Source organism: Mus caroli, chromosome 12 (genome assembly GCF_900094665.2).
Source record: "Mus caroli chromosome 12, CAROLI_EIJ_v1.1, whole genome shotgun sequence".
NCBI classification, from domain to species: Eukaryota; Metazoa; Chordata; class Mammalia; order Rodentia; family Muridae; genus Mus; species Mus caroli.
This window is the reverse complement of record NC_034581.1, coordinates 99,316,151-99,331,312: the sequence shown is the minus strand read 5'-3', so window position 1 is coordinate 99,331,312 and position 15,162 is coordinate 99,316,151. Positions and strand designations below refer to the sequence as shown.

General features: G+C 50.9%; 1 protein-coding gene across 4 annotated transcripts in view; it reads left to right on the top strand.

Moving 5' to 3' along the window:
* Clmn (calmin) overlaps window positions 1–15,162 on the top strand; it is a 98,839-nt gene that overhangs the window by 15,970 nt on the left and 67,707 nt on the right. Inside the window, exon 1 of one of the 4 annotated variants that reach the window (XM_029484679.1) lies at window positions 5,186–6,192. The exons of the other annotated variants lie outside the window; for them this stretch is intronic. The gene's annotated coding sequence lies outside the window, so the exon portion shown is untranslated. Of the gene's footprint in view, window positions 1–5,185; window positions 6,193–15,162 lie in introns of those variants that run through there. 4 annotated transcript variants of the gene reach the window in all.

Here is a 15,162-nt window from a genome sequence, read left to right as displayed (position 1 = left end):
CTGAAGCTCCTGTCTGGATCTCAGTTTCTCTTCCAGTGTATGGTGATGAGTCAGAGCTGCACTGCCCATAGAGGGGGCACCATCACGGTGTGTCTTCAGACCCAGCAGGGCTAGGCTAAGCAGAACCATGATGCCCGAGTACCTGACAGGGATGCGTTCAGGGTTTCAGATCCCTCACATGAAATGGAATAGTGTGGCATCAAATCTGTGCTGACCGTCTGCCACCTTAACTCTGGAGCGCTTAGCTTGCCTGCCTGTGTTATTTGCTCTGCTCTCTGCTGTGACAACATGAACATGAGGAAGGTAGGGTTTGCTTTGCACATGGTTTGAGGGTACAGTTCATCACGGCAGGGAAGTAATGGTGGCGGGAACGTGAGGCAGCTGATCACATGACATCGTGGCGAGGAAGCAGAGACAGATAGCCACTTTCTTCCTTTCAATCAGGCCAAGACTAAAGCCCATGGAGTGGCTTTACCCATGGTCAGGGTTGGTCCTCCACCTTAACCCAGTCCAGACACCCCTCAAAGACATGCCAGAGGCTCCTCTCCTGGATTCCACATCCTGTCAAGCTGACACTACTAGCCATCACACTAGTTCCTGGGAATGGCTGATGGATGATGCTGGGTAGGAAGGGACATCTGGAGAGCTGCCCGTGTTTGATACAGGTGCGGTTTCCTGTCCTGGCATCTCTAGTGCGGAGAGCCAGCTGTGACTGCAGAAATCACTTCAGTTCTTCCATTCCCAGGCCATGGTGCTCCTGTCTCTTCCTCCTCACTGAGGTGTAGTTTCCAAAGGCCCTCCTGAATTACTCTCCTGATTTTCCCCGGGGCTGTCCAGCCTGACCTCTAATGCCACCATAGGAGAGACACTTTCCTGCTCTGGTCTCAACTGTCACCCTTGATGGAGTTTGGACACATCTATGAAATTAGTGGATGCTTCCCTTCCTCCAGATTGACCTGTGAAAAGATATGCATGGGGGGTCCACACTTGGCCACAGCTCGCCATAGCTTCACCTTGCTCAGCGCTCTCTGGCTGACATTTGTCACCCTCATGACACAAAGCATATCTCTGTGCATATGGTGCATATGTATGTACATATTTAGGTGTATATGCGTGTTTGTGTTTATGTATTTATATGTGTTTGTGTGTATATGTGTGTATGTATGTATATGTGTGCATTTATGTGTGTGTATGTGGTGTGTGTATATTTGTGTGTGTATGTATGTGTGCATGTGTGTGCATGTGTGTATGCATGTGTGTATGTGTGTGTGATGTGTATGTATATGTATATGTTTGTGTATATGTGTATATTATGTGTGTATGTGTATGTGTGTGCATGTATGTGTATATATTTGTGTGTGTATGTGGTATGTGTGTGTGGTGTGTGCATGTATGTGTGTGTATATATGTGTGTGTGTGTATGTGTGTATTTGTGCATGTGTATGTGGTATGTGTGTGTGTGGTGTGTGCATGTATGTGTGTGTATATATGTGTGTGTGTATGTGTGTATTTGTGCATGTGTATGTGGTGTGTGCATGTATGTGTGTGTATATGTGTGTGTGTGTATTTGTGCATGTGTATGTATGCATGTGTGTGTATGTATGTGCGCGTGCATGTGTGTGATGTTGATGCTGGTGTCCTCCTCAGTTACTCTTCTACCTTATTTCTGGAGGCAGAGTCTGACTGGGTACACTAACTGGCCAGAAAGCTCCAGAGATCCGCCTGTCTCTGTTTCCTAGCACTCAGATTACAGTATAGATGTCTACACCTTGCTCTTTACGTGGGTTCTATGGTTTAGGCCCTCATACCCTCTGCAGGAGCACTTTACTGACTGAGCCATCTCCCTAGCTCCAGCATGTATGTTTGGCATCCTTCCCAAAGCCATGCAATTTCTTTAGCCAAAGCTACAGAAGATAATGTGCCATTGAGTCAAATGAGCCACACCCCTCCATCAGTGTGGTCCAGCTGGCAAAATCAGGGAGATGCTGCCAGCCGACCTGACCTGGAGGCAGGGTTTGTGTGTGTCTGTGTGTATGTCTGGATTTGACTATGCAGCTGCCACAGGTAAATCTTTGTGGTTATGCAAACGGGTTGGGAATGCTAGACTTTTACCTTGGTGGCCATAGATACCCTCCACCTGTCTGTGGGTCTTCCAGTGGACTCAGGGCTTGAACGCAAGGTTAAAGAGTTAAAAGGTTGCCTGAATGGTTCTCCAGAGGGACCTTCCTCTCTGGATGTGCTGGAGCGCTGAACCAGCTTTGGACAGAACTTGGTGGGTAGGGTGCACAGCCTGCAGAGGAGTTAGTTTATCTATATACTTACTGTTCATCTGTACATCTTTATACAACCACTCTTGTTTGTACATGGCTATCAGACCATATGGCCTCTTTGCTGGGCCACCAGCCTTGTCTTCTGTTCCTTTTCCATCCTTTTCCATCTCATTACCCCTCACAGGTGCCCATTGCCTCACTGTCTAAGATTGGCCTTGCCCAGTGTCTTCCTATACATGTTGGGCTGTCCCTCCTGGCCTCTGGTGAGAGAGAAAGCTCTCTGTTCTTGGCAATAACCTTGTCACTTGCCTGGCTACTCTGTTCTTAGCTGCCTGTTGGGGACTGGCTGCTCTGAGATGGCCCAGGGTTTGCCCAGGAGCACCCTTGGAGTGGGCACACCAGGCCCTGTGAGCAGTGGGCTTTGGCTTCCTTGTACCTTTCCTGGGGACACAGAAGCCTTTTCCTAGACAGAGCTGCCCTGGGCGAGGCTCATCCTAAAGGGCAATTTGTCGTGAGTAGTATTTTCTCAGGGTAGGTTCTGAGAAAAGTGGTGGCCCAGGCTCTTGGGCAATATTTGGGGTAGATGTTAATTCAATTTTAATGATTTTATGTAAGTGGCAGGGGCATGGGGCAATATGCACATGTCATGAGGCACGGGGGTGGGTGGGGGAGGTCAGAGGTCAACTTGCAAAAATTTGTTCTCCCTCTTCACCGTGTGTGTAGTAGGATCTCACACAGGGTGCCAAGTACCTGCACCTAGTCTTCTAGTCCAGCCCTGAAATGGATTTTAAAATTGGGGTTTCCATTCACCACCTTTGGGGGATAGGTTTCTGGCCTAGAATACTTTTTATTCTGCCCTCAGGCAATTAAAAAACAAAAAACAAAACAAAACAAAAAACCCTGACCTCTTAGCCCACTGTACCGGAGAGGATGTGAAAACCTGCGAATCAAATCCAAAGGAGCAGTCGCCATAGCACGGGCTTCTCAGCCCCTCCTCCACTGGCTTGGGTCACGGGGCGAGCATTTTCTGACTACCTAAGATATGAAGGGGCCCCAGGATAGTCAGGCTGGAGGAAGTAGCCACTGCGCTCAGCTCCTGGACAAGAGGCATTTCAGGGTAGCAGCCTAGAGAAACGAGGAAAGGGGGGTGGGGTGGGGTGGATCTGGGACTTGGCGATCCGGAGTCCCAGCAGGAAGGGGTGTGGTGATTCGGAAGGACTTGAGATCTGGGCTCAGGTCCTGACTCCTCCCCTTGGAGCTCCGGTCCTGACTCCTCCCCTCTTGGTAGCCAGGTGCTTTCCTGCCCTCTTTGCTAGTCAACAAAGAGTGCCCTGCGACAAGCCAGTGTTCTCCCAGTTCCCTGCGGGGCTTCCCTCCCCTGTGGGGATCTTTGAGTTCGCAGGGAGGGCCCCTGTCTGTGGACTCTTCAGCGAAGTCCTCAGACTTTAGGCCAGTGCTTACCTCAGGCAGAGCCAAATCTCTAAGGAAAACTTGGTATCCGCAGGGGAGGTTTGGGGTTTCAAGACTGAATGGGCGCTATTTTTTCCCGGGAGGTGGGGGTGGAGCAGAGGTCCCAGTACTGTTTAATACCTTGCCAGGCACAAATGAACTCCCCAGTAGTGGGAGGTGGAACCCTGCCCCATCCTGGACACTTAGACTGCAGCTGTCTGACCCTCACCAGAGACTCTGGCTGGAGATCTGGGTGGGGCCGAGACAAGCATATCTAACAGGGTCCCCAAGGCGAGCTGTCTGTCCCTGCGCTATGCTCTTCTAAGATCACAACAGAGAAGGGGGCTGTTTCTGCAGCCAGAGTCATGGCCACCACTGTTCCTGGGGTACAACGGGGAAGGGTCCTGTGACCATGTTATGACCAATCAGGAGTGGGTTTTTTTTATCCCCACCCCCATTTCCACTTGGATAACTGAAAGCAAGGAATATTGTTCCTGCTAAGCATATGAAAGCACCGCCCACTCACCTCACCAGCCTTCCCCACATCCCACAGAGCTGAGCTGTCACTCTCATGGGCCTGCCGCAATTGCTGCATGCGTCGACTCCAGTCACCAGTGGCTAGATGTGGGCAACAGGTGCCCCCTTCCTCTCCCAGTTCAGAAGGGCAGACCAAGGGAGAGAGGAAGGAGCCAGGGAGGAAGGAGTTAAGGAACTGGGAAGCCCAGTGCATGGAGGTACTCAGGTACCCTAGTCTGCCTCCCAAGACTTGCAGGCAGGAGCTCGGGGCTTGGGTGGGCATTGAGTTACTGGTCTGTAAACGGGGCTGCTCACCTGCTCAGGCTCCTGCCTCACACCCATCCTACAAGACTTCTTTATAAGGAAGCTGGGTGTGGTGGCACACATATACCTTCAATGCCAGCACTGGAGAGGCACAGGTAGGAGGATCTCTGAGTTCAAGGGCAGCCCCGTCTAGGGCGCGAGTTCCAGGACAGCTAAGGGCTACATAGAGAGTCCCTATCTCAAGAGAACTATCATCACCAAAGAAAGTGAGCACTTGGGGTCGTCACAAGTTATATGGGGGAGGGGGTGCCACATCCCTGACATTAACGGCCTCATTTCTGCATGACTGGCTCTTCTGTTTGGGGACTGTGGCTGATGGCTGCATGGCTCCTCAGAATGACCTGCTTCCTTGCACGCCTTGGTCCAGACTAGACAAGGGTGGCCACTTGGGTTCTGTGGTGGATGATGTCATAAGGAAGCTGACCTTTGAAATCTCTCGCTCACTAACTCCCATGACAGAGAGCTTCCTTGTCAAGGAGACTTTACCAAGTTCTTTCAAGACTGGTAAAGCCAAACCTTCAAGGAGAGCAGTGGCAGCGAGGGGTCTGCTGGCCTGCCTTTCTCTTTGACTCCTGTACCCCCTACTACCCCCGGTCCCCCTCCCCCCAGCCAGAGCTACCCCAGAAGATCAGCTGATGCACAGTACTCTCACAGAGAACACATTCTTTTGTCACTGGCTGACACGAGGTTCAAGAACATAGGCTTTGGTCTCAGACAGATCCCCAGGTCATTCGGGATCAGTCTCAGCCAGGTTTAGCTGAGTTCCGGAGAACCCCCCACGCCATGGTGCTATAAGCAGAAGAGCATTTCTATGCATGTAGTCCAAAGCCACATGGCAGTAGGTCCCTTCAGAACCTGCAGTCACTCAGGCTCTTTCTGGCTCACAGCTCTGCCATCTCCTGTGTGGCTCTTGATCATCTTATGGTCCAGAGTGACAGCTAGGGCTGTCGCTGTTATGTTAATGCTCGAGGAAGCAGGTTGGAAGAAAGTAGGATAAAGAAGGATTAGAGCAAATGCCAGCGTTTCATGAGGTTTTTAGAATGACCCTATGGCGTTCTTTCTCAGATTCCATTGGCTGAAATATAAGTTACAAGAGACTGCAAAGGAGACTGGTTAGTGGAGTTCCCCTGAAAACAAGGGGTTCTCAGTCACGGGGGAAATCAAGAAGGGAACTGTGAAGTAGCCCTGTCAACCCATCTCTGTCCTACAACTCCCTGCTTCCGAGGGCCTCAGTCCAGTCCTGGCCTCTTTACATCTTAATCATCTCCGGCTGCCTGGAAACTGGAGTTGATGGCTCATAGTCCTGACCCGGCCTGACACAGCATGGGGCCCAGAAGTCACGTCCGTTGTGTTCTGTCACTGGCTGTGGGTGTTCTGCTTCATGGGGCAGAGAGAGAGCAGGGTGAGCTGAGGACACACAGGGGATCTCCACATCTTAAGCCTCCTTTATGTCACTCCCTCAGGTGCCATGAAAACTGCGGTGTGAAAGTAACTCACACAGGCACTGAGGAGATGGCTCAGTGGGTAAGAGGCTCCTCTGCAACCCCAAGGACCTGGCATCAGATCCTGGCACTGACGTGAAAAATCTGAGGTTCTTGGCACACGTGTGATCCCAGTACTCAACCTACACCAGGTGGGTGACCAGGATGTGGTGGTCACCTGGCTCGCTCCGTGCTGTGTGTGTTGTACTTTGAGTACCCCCTGGGTGTGCAACTCTTTGCCCCATGGGGCCTAGGGAGCCTGTACACTCAAGGGACAAGGGATGTGGCCAAGATCACATGGGGAGTGAGAAGATACCCAGGTGGTAAGGTCAAGGCCTCCATGCAGCTGGGTGCTGGTGACTCCATGCTACGTGTCCATCTTAGGGATGGTGGGAGAATGGGCAAATGTGTATCGTACTTATTGGGATGGTCTGGACAAGGTCATGGAGACTTATTCCACCTCCCATCAGAACAGAATTTTTTCCAGAGTCATGACTGCATTTGGGGATGTGTGTGCCAGCTCTGTCACCTGCCAGATGATGGCTTCCAGGCTTTGGTTGTATACCCACCATCTGCCATTTTTAAAAGTGTGTGTGTGTGAACACATGTGTGCAGAGGACCAAGGAGGATGCTGAGTCTCCTGCTCTATCTGCTTCGCTTTATTCCTTGGTCACAGGGTCTCACACTGAACCTAGAGCTAAGGCTGGTGGTCAGCAAGCTCCAGCAAGCCCCTGACCCCTGACCCCCCAGCACTGGGTGCATGGCCACTCCAGGTTCTTAGATCAGTTCTGGGGATTTGAACCTGGGTCTGCAGGCTTGTGCAACAAGTCTTCTTATACACTGAGACATTTCTCTGATTAGTTTTCTTTTTATGACTGTGACCACCATGCTTGAGGGAGGAAGGACCGACTGACTTTGCTGTTTCAGAGAGTGTGACCACTTGGCCCTTTGTGCTTGGGCAGGATATCAGGAGACTATCATGTAGGGAGGTGGCACTGCTCAGGTCATAGTAGGCAGGGGGAAAAGATGGAATGGACTAGGGATGATATATAACCCTCAAGGGCACATCTCCAGTGACCATCCTTTATGTAGGTCTTGGACCCTCCGGTTTTCAGAACCCCCTTAAATAGTACCATGGCTGGGAATGAGCATGGATGCCTGCAGGGGACCTTTCATATCCAAGCCATCCCCTTCCCCCGAATCCCTGTCTCCATGCTATGGGTCTGACAGGCATGCTTGAAGCTCTAGGACCGTGCAATGTGAGGGACCCAACCCCGTCCTAGCAACTACAGCAAAAGCAGGCTTTGGGAGGGAGTGGGGAGAAAAGAGAAAAACAGAATGCTTGAATGTCCCTCGAAATACTCAGAAGGGAGAGCCTGGAACTTAGCCTGGGGAGGCTCATTTCTGGCATTTGACTTCTAGAGTTATAGGATACAGTTGCAATCTTTTAGGCTACCATGTTTGAGGTAATTTGTTACAGTAACCAGTGAAAAATGACAGGAGACATCTCTGTGTGGCCAGGGGAAGTTTCTCCAGGAGATGAAACCAGGGAAACAAACCAGGCAAAATTTTGAGAGAAAAGTACCCTGGGCAAAGGAAACACTAAGTACAAAGGTTCCCAAGGCCAGGAAACACTTGACCCTCTCAGTGTCAGTGGCCAAGTCCTTTGGTCAACATGAGACTGCTGACCTTCGTCCCAGTGGACTCTCCATCAGCCATCTTCCTGGGTTTTCTTTTGTGCCAAGGGCTCTTTCAGCTCAGAGAACTACGTGTATCTCCAGGCAGGTCTGCTGTCATTTCTTTGAGAGCCTTCTATGTCCCCTGCTGTTCCCAGCTCCTGCCTGGCTTGTCCTGTGGTACCACTTGCTGATACACCTGTGGCCTCTGCTGGGCAGCTGCCCAGGGTGAAACCTGGCTCTCCTCCACCTCTGTCTCACCACTGCCTGAGGCACAAGAGGCAAAATATTTGTTAACAGAGCGCTGCCTCTGCCAGAAGTGTGGGCCTATTCACCTTACTTTGGACTATGACCTAGCTAAGGATGCCAAGGGCTTTGGCTGCCTGGACAGGGGGTGGAAGGTGCTGGGGAGAAAGCAGCTCACAGGAGACTTCCAGCCCACCCTCCCCCATCCCTCCCCTATCCTCACCATCCCAGCCACAGGATAAGATTGGTACCTCTTGTTGACATTCAGCAGGCTCGAGCATGCTGAGAGCTGGCAGGATTAGGAGGCACTGGGCCCACTTTCCCCTGTCCTCCTTCCTATGGAGTATCCCTGCTGTTCCCTGGAGACTGTAATCCTGTGGCTGACCCCAGACCTCTGGGTCCCCAATGAGCCTGGGCCCCATTCTCAACCAGGGACATCTGAGCAAGGGCTGAACCTTGTACTATTTTGTTCTTTCCTTTCCCAAGAAGAGCAGGGGTGGATGCCTCTGACCTCTGAGCTGGCCTGGGCCTGTACACCCTGCAGCTCACTCACCAGGGTCAGGGTGAGCTTGGATACAGAGAGATCTCTGATGAAGACCACAGCTTAGTAGACCAGGGTTGGGATGGGGGTGAGGGGCTTAGATGTGTGTGTGCATTTGAGCTGATTAAAAGACAAATCAGAGAAGGTTTGAAAAGGAGGAAGGGGTGGGGCAAGGAGAGATGGAGGGAGGAAGAAGGACGGAGGGAGGGAAGGAAGGAGGATGTCTTCATTCCCTTCTGTTCCTGTTCACCATTTTTCTGGCTGCTCCATTCCCTCACGTGTGTTCCTCTCTATCCTCCATCTTCAGCCTGCTCTTGGCTTTGCTGCTTACTTCTCTGCGGTTCCTGCTACCTGGTTTTGGCACACGGCTGGTGTCCTGTGTGGGGACCAGAGAAGTTACGCTCTTGCCTGTCTCATGGCTCTCTGGTACCTGGTGTTCTGAGCTCCTGCCTCTCCCAGTCCTCTTGGTCTCCCTGTCAGCCAGTCCTGGCCCCTTTGAGAGCCTTGCAGGTGCCAGCCCTGGGATCTGAGAGCAGGTGGGATTGGAGGGTGCTTGGTATCCCTTGAGACTGTGTGAGGACACAGTATTCCGGGGCTTCCACCTGAGCCTATTTAAAGTCAAGGTGTGGTCTAGTAACAAGGGGACAGTCAGTGCAGGAGACAGTCCCTTCCTGGAAGTTGAGGAGCCAGCATCATGGGTCTCGGGATTCAAGCACCCAAGCTTCTTGCTCTGAGTGTCCTCATATTCTCTACATCCTTAACTGGTGTAATAGGACAGACTCATGGAGTCTGCTGCATGCTGAGTTCAGCAGCTGCCCTGAGAGCCAACGACTCCCAGTACCCTGGTGTGCGTGTATGTGTGTGTGTGTGTGTGTGTGTGTATGTGTGTGTATATGCATGTATACATATAGTAATACATCTATATTGTCACAACTGCATCCAATGGCACCATTATCTCATTTTTGCAGATCAGAGTCTGACAGTCACTGGTGACAGTCAAAGTGTTGGTCACCTGGTTTCTTGCTGCCATTAACTTGTAGGGGCCTCTTGCATTCCCTAGCCTGTGGCCCGTTCCTCACCTCCACAGCCAGGGGCATTTCATCTTCCATCCTCACCTGTTTTTGTCACTGTCCTGCTTCTCTTTGCTTTCTTGTGGACAGTGAGCCTCTTGTCACGGAGCTGGTCAGAGATGGTGCTAGTGAAGTTGGGGCTGTTATTTTAAGCGATGCTAGGAGAGGCGGTGAACTCTCTAGAGACTTGTAAAAATAGCATCCCTTCTGGTTCGCAGAGCGGTACATGTCCACTGTCTACGGATGGTATCAAAAACACGGAGGAGAAATCAAATCATCTCTCTGCACCTGCCTCGTGTGACTCAGTTCCCACGGATGGATTGTTTTTTCTGGGTTTTTCTGATTAGGTGCTGAGCTCAGACTGGAGCTGGGGGGGGCTGGGGGGGCTGACACTCAGTGACCACGCTGGCTCCTCAACTCTACCCCCTAGGCCCTGAACTCCTTTGGGAGCCGTTCCCAGGCCTGCAGTGATGTGGAACACAGTCATGGGTAGAAATCACACCATGACTGGTAACAGGAGCATGGCAGGCACCCTATGTGTTCTCTCCTTGCTTTTAGGACATCTGTATAATATACCTTTACTGTCACTTTCCCCTCTTTGTGCCCCCACCTCTCCTGTGCCCAGTGCTGGCTCACGGTGCCCTGTGCTATGAGAGTGCCCCCCTGTGGTGGCTTCTCTGCTCTTGGCAGCTTGGTTTGTCCCTCTGGTCCCTCCAGCTCTGGTCAGGTCTTTGTATCTTCTCTCTCATCCCCACTTCTGACGACATCGTCCTGGGACATGCGCCTACCTGGAGAGACACTGGGTCACAGAAGACAGGAATTGAGTTCTGGGACTCTGGACTCTGAACCATGACTGGATTGGTTTTTTTTTTTCTGAGGGTGCTACTTTGCAAGAGGCAGGTGCAGCCTCCCCAGTGAGTGGGTCCCTTTGGTGGCTTTCTGCTGAAGAAGCCTTTGTTCCTGCAAATAAGGAGCCCCCAGGGAGAGGAGGCAGCTGCTGTGGCCAGGGACATTTCCATGGAACATGCTGCTGTTTGGGTTTCATTTCCTTTCTGATGCAGGCTGTGGCTATCAAGGTGCCTTCTTATTAGTGGTAATAAGGCAGGAGCCTTCTATGTGCAGAACTGTGTGGGTGGAAGAGTCTGGAAGGAGCCACTGGCAGGCTTGTGAGGCATCTGGCACCCAGGAGCTGACAGGTCGTTTCCTTCATGGGGGCAAAGCCCCAGATGGACAGGAAGCACCCACTTGTGCTTAGCCCAGAGTGGGTGTTGTTACTAGGGACCAGAGATGATCACAGCCCCCTGTGGTCCACTCTAGCTAGCCAACACTTTTTCCTCCCAAGATGCTTTCTTTTACTATAGTTCTTGAGAAGAAATGGAGGGTCTGATACTATCTGGTGGAAGCCAGGCGAGTGTGGGAAGCGTTCATGGTGATGGTGACTGTCTTGATCTCCATGAGAGATCGGGCACATTTTCACAGGGTGTCTGCTTTGGCATCAGAACCCCCTGTTCTGAAAGTCCCTGCTTTTTCTGCACCCTTAATTCCACAATAGAACCAGATGCACGGTGAGTCTGCTGCACGCTAAAGCCAAGGGCGGGAGGATGGCAAGCGCTTAGAATGTCAGCTGCCCTGACAGTCGGATCCTCCGTGCCATGAGGTGCTGGGCAGGATACTTCTGGCTGCTGGGACAGATTGTCACAGCCCTCTTATCTTTCAGCTCTGCAGGCCAGAGTCTGTCACAGTCACGGGTGGCATTCAAGGCACTGGCCAGCCTGTATGTTGCTATCTCTAGCCTGCAGAGGCCACACACATTCTTATAGCGTGGAAGTTAGCAAAGCTCAGCGCCTAGAGGTGATTGGCTGCACATGGCTGGCCGGGGGGGGGGGGGAAGAGCCAGGTTTACATGCAAGCAGGGGTTTCGACTGTATGGTTGAAAGTGGGAAAATAGATATTGAGTGGTCTTGGGTTGGGGACCATCTGCAAGTTAAGTATGTGTGTGTGGGGGGGGATCACTTCTGACTCTGCTGGCTCTAGATCCAGTGGCCTCTTCCTCTGGGTCAGGCTTTTTGCCTCATCCCTGTGGCTCTTGTGCTAGGGGCAACACTCTGTCAGGTCTACTCTGTGCTTTGCAGCTGGACAGTAGTGTGCTGGCCTCTGAAACCTAGATGCCAATAGCTTCTGTCCTCCCATTATAAGACATGCAATGTCTCCAGCAACCGATAGATGTCCTGTCTGTGTGTGTGTTTGTGTATGTCTATGTGTGTGTGTCTGTGTGTGTCTTTGTATGTGTGTGTCTGTGAGTGTGTCTCTGCGTGTTTGTGTATGTCTGTGTGTGTCTGTGTATGTGTGTGTGTGTGTGTGTGTGTGTGTGTGTGTGTATGACACAGGAGCCTTCCAGGCTGGAGCATCATTGCAGTCTCTTCTTTCCCTCTCCCTCCTCCCCTCCCTCTCTGCTGATGTCCCTGATCACTGGCTGCTGTCCCTGGTACAGCCTGTGCCTCGCACATATTTCTCCCTCTGCCTGGTGGCCTCTCTGTCCCAGACTCGTCAGCTTTGCCTGTGAGGGTGGATCCTTGCTGTGTCCCCAGAGCCAGCATTGCTGCCTGAGTCCTCACTGAGCTCAGTAAATTTTTATTGAAAGGCTGAGGGACTGTTGCATAAGAGCCCCAGAAGACACACACTAGACCAAAGGAGGTCTCCTTCCCACATGGGGTTTCCAGAATAAAAGATGCAGGAGGGGCCAGCATTCTGACATTCAGGGGGTGCTTCCCTCCCACCTATGGCCAGACAGCGGGTGGGGTATAGGGGCAGATGCTCAGGAACCTGACAGGACATGACATGTGGCAGTATGTTTGTTGCTTGACCACAGGATGACATGCCAGCTCATCACAGGCCAGGAGCCACCACGTCTTGGCAGAATGGGCACACATGTTGATTCACTCGAGGATTGGGGGTACCATGCAGCCCGTGGGAGCCTGGAAGGTGCCGGTGTAGTGTGGGGCACAGTATATTGTGCTGGACAAGGAAAGAGGAAGGTGTGGTATTACAAAGTACATTAGTGGAGGGGAAAAAAAATCAGGATTTGAGGACTTAGGGGTGCAGCGAGGGTTGCTCCAAGAGAGGGGGACAGACAGGAATCACAAGTTACCATAGTGGACTCTGTCTCAAAATAAAAAACAAATCCCACAAGTGTTCATAGCAAAGTCACAGCCCCAAATGTCCATCAACAATACCAAGCCCATCACAGAAACTGTAGGTCATGCCAGACCTATAAACTGTGGTATGTCCATATTATGGAATATTACTCAGCAATCAAAAAGGATAAAACTCTGATAGATGCTACTATCTGCATGCTGTGGAGTATTATAAACAGCAATGAAGTGCCGATGGGTGTTGCAACATTATAGGAAGTGAAGGAAGTCAGTTGCAAAGGCCATATGTTGTATGGACCCATTGATATGAAATGCCACAAGTTTCTCAAGAGAGTGATAGTGTATTTGTGATTGCTTGAGGCGGAAAGAAATTGGAGGTTTGCTAGTAAATATAGCATTGCCTTTGGATGTTTAGAAGATTATTTACTTTATATGAATGTTTGCCGGCATTTGTTTATGAGCGTCATGCATGCACAGTGCCCACAAAGACCAGAAGATGGGACCAGATCCCTAGAACTAGAGTTACAGATGATTTTAAGCCATCATGTAGATGCTGGGAATAGAACCTGGGTCCTCTAGAAGGGCAGCCAGTGCTCTTAACCACTGAGTCATCTCCAGCTCTGGGGAAAAAAAGTGTTTTCAAATTAGATCATGGAGATGGGTATAGACATTTCCAGGCACAGGCTAGAAAGCTCTGAGCTGGGTACTCAAGCAGGCATTCTGGTCCGTATGTTAACTATATCGAAAAGATAAGAGACACCCCACGGGTCTAATGGGAAGTAAGGTACTTGCTGGTGACCGTCTGAGAAGGCTTGATTGGAGGTGCACGTGAGTGGGTAGCCAATGCTGGATGGTGGGCGTGTCTCGGGAAAGAATCCTCTCCAGGTGCTTGGGTCCTGGGGTGGCTCTATGCCATTTGGTACTGGCCAAGTCATCCTACCTCCCTGGGATCTGCTTCCGACTCATATTTGGGGAAGGACAGCCAGCAGTGAGATACAGAGAAAGTTAGTTTATTTATTTATTTTTGTGACATGGTTTTATGCAGGCTGATGTTGAACCTACTGTATGCTGGGAATCTTGGTTTTCCTATTTGTTGTTTCCTTGTTTCTGGACAAGGTCTTGCCTTGTCTGGCCATGGCTGGCCTAGAACTGGTTATGTAAATTAGCCTGGCCTTGAATTCACAGAAATCCACCTGCTTGTGCTTCCTGGGTGCTGGGATTAAAGGCGTATGCTACTGTGTCCGGTTTATGTCATGTTGGAGGTAGAACCCAGAGCTCGTGCGTGCTGAACTACTGACTGTGTTACATCTCCCGCCCCTAAGACATTACTGTCTTGCTCATACAGAGTATACTGTGGGATCTTCAGGGACAGGAAGGTGCAGGGGAGGAGAGAAGTGAGCACCCATAGGCCATTCCAGAAGAGACACACATCTAGCCCCTACCTCATTGGCTGGAACTCTGTCACCTGATCCCACCCAGAGGCTGCGGGTTCCGTAGATTCCAGGCCTCTGAGAGTGTCTTTAGCTGCCTACAGAAAGAGCCAGGCATCTAGAGGATGTAGGAGAGAGCCCATCCAATAAGGCACATTGTCATTTTTGTGATCATAAGGGCACACACACCCTCACGGGACATGTGGGACCTTTGTCACCATCCCCACTTCTACTTTCCAGGTTTTGCAGTAGGAGTGGCCCATGTCTTTATGGAGAGCACTGTACTGCCCAGCCAGGCCTTCGCACTGATTCCACTGTGACTCTTAGCGTCTTGTCACTTCCTCTTCTGCACAGGTCTCTGAGCCTTGAAGGGAGGGTTTGATGAAGACATCAGAGTGAGTGCTCCAGAGTCTCTCAGTCTCTGCACCTTGATCACTGTGGGTCTTTGTTAACTCCCACCTACTGAAAGAAGAGATTTCTCTGAGCAGGACTAAGAGAGGCACTGATCTACAAGTAATATAGCGTTAAAAGTCATTTTATTCCTATGTTCCTTTAGCAGGATAATAGCAGCAGGCTTTCCTCTGTCCCCGTGACCTATCCAGTCTCGGGTTTTTGGCCACTTTAGCAGTGTTGGGATGGACACAATAAGACTGTTGTACACAGCAACTCACAGAGACTGACAGCCTGCACAAGTTCAAGCCACATATAATCCCCAGCACTGAGATCCTATTCCTAACCCAGAGCTATTTGTAATTGATCCCTGCAGAGAAAGGGAGGTCAATTTTCTTCACTGGAGTCTCACTGTGCGCACCTCCAGGGCATTGGAGTCTCATTGTGCGCACGCTCTCCAGGCCAGGCCCCAGGCCAAGGAGCAGCTGGTCAACAACAACAAAAATGGACTCTGTGGTGTTTTATTTGTTTTTATATTAGTTTTGTTTGTTTTTGATTTTCTTTTCTTTTTTCTTCTTGGAGAGGGAGAATGAGAGAGAGAGAGAGAGAGAGAGAGA